Source organism: Eulemur rufifrons, chromosome 29 (assembly GCF_041146395.1).
Source record: "Eulemur rufifrons isolate Redbay chromosome 29, OSU_ERuf_1, whole genome shotgun sequence".
Lineage (NCBI taxonomy): Eukaryota > Metazoa > Chordata > Mammalia > Primates > Lemuridae > Eulemur > Eulemur rufifrons.
Genome location: NC_091011.1, coordinates 76141240 through 76143113, shown reverse-complemented (window position 1 = coordinate 76143113; position 1874 = coordinate 76141240).

The window sequence follows — 1874 nt, the reverse complement described above, 5'->3', positions numbered from 1 at the left end:
CTTAATGAGAATGTAAAAAGAAGCATCTTCAAAAGGTGACTCAGACATAGGTGTTATGAGGGAGAATGGGAGGCAAGAGAGAAAATGAGAAAGATAGGAAGGGAAATTGATATGTGTTTGATGCCTATCAACTGCCAAGCAGCATGGTGAGAACATAGAGTCCTCAGGACAATCCTGAGAGGCACATAATAGTAGTATTCCCATTGTAGAGACAGGGAGATTAAGATTTAGAAAAAGTAAATAAATTACCCACATTCATCAATCTAATTGGAAGGGCTCCAGATTCTTCACAGACATGACTAGCTAAGTGGTCAAAGAAATAGATCTCAAAAAAAAAAAAAAAAGACAGAAAGAAAAGAAAAACTAGAATATAGCTTCAAGACAACGTATGAGCAAATATTTGATATGTGGTACAAACTGAGTACACAAGCACAGAGAAAATTTCAAATAATATTAACCAAATCGTGTTAGTAAAATCTAGTAAGAATGCTTCATGGAAATAAGGCTTGACATTGCTCCAAAGCTTCTCAACTTTGAAAATAATGTGTGGCTCTATATTTAAACACTGACCTAATTCCCGAGGCTGAGAAACACCAGATGAGTGTGAAAGTTAAAAGTACTTGAGTTTTAACAGGAAAAGCTCCAGGCTGGCCAGAGTAAAAGGTTAAAGATAGCATCTCTCTTATTTGTGAGAAAGGAGGAAGGAAGCAGAGAAGACAGCTTCTTCCTCTTCTAGTAGAAATCTATCTAGCTGGATGATAGATTATATCTGCAACAAGAGGTATTTTTTACTTCTTTACTGTGCAAGTAATTAAAATCCACTCACGCCGATGTATCAGCATTGTCCACTTAAGAAGTTCACCAATACTGAGAGGGATTTTATTCCTGCCAAAACTTTCTTGGCTCCTTAACAATTCTCCCTAGTTAAATAAATAATTTAAAAATTCTAGAATTACTGACACACTTTTTCAAAAAACTAGCTACTATGAAGTTCATGAATGAAGCTCACTAGACGTACAAAACACGAGTCATTTTTCTCCTGATCTCTTCTTGAAAACATTTAATTTTCAGTATCATGAATTTTCATTTCTTTATCCTGGCATAGAAATGATCAGGTGAACAGTGAAGAATCTTTTGCCAAAATGACATTTCATTTTTCTCCATTGACTATAGCGACACGGCTGAGAGTGATTGAGGAGAACTCCTTGATTCTCTGATCTTTGGTTTTCAAATCTGTAATTTGAGGAGGCTAGAATCAATGACAGAGATGTTTTTTTCAGATGTAACATTTCCAGATAGTCTGTAGATCAAGAAAGATAAGAACTAAAAGATATTTTTGGATTTAGCAAGTAAACAGTGAGTGGTAGCTTTGTAGAGAGCAATGTCTATGAAGAAAGGTGGGACAAGGCGTTAGGGTTAGATGGGTAAGGGGAAGCCAAGTTGAGATGAAATTCACTAAGGAATGAGTGAGGGGTGAGCAGGTGGAGAACTGAGCACTTATCTTTAAAGTAGCCTGGCCCTGAGGGGAAGGAAAAAATGAGGACTGTTTTTTTGAGACAGACTCTCGCTCTGTTGCCCAGGCTAAAGTGCCGTGGCGTCAGCCTAGCTCACAGCAACCTCAAACTCCTGAGCTCAAGCAATCCTCCTGCCTCAGCCTCTTGAATAGCTGGGACTACAGGCGTGCACTACCACACCTGGCTAAATTTTTCTATTTTTAGTAGAGACAGGGTCTCACTCTTGCTCTGGCTGGCCTCGAACTCCTGACCTCAAGTGATCCTCCCACCTTGGCCTCCCAGAGTGCTAAGCTTACAGATGTGAGCCACCACGCCTGGCCTTTTTTTTTTTTTTTTTCCTTTTTAAGGCAAGCATGAAAA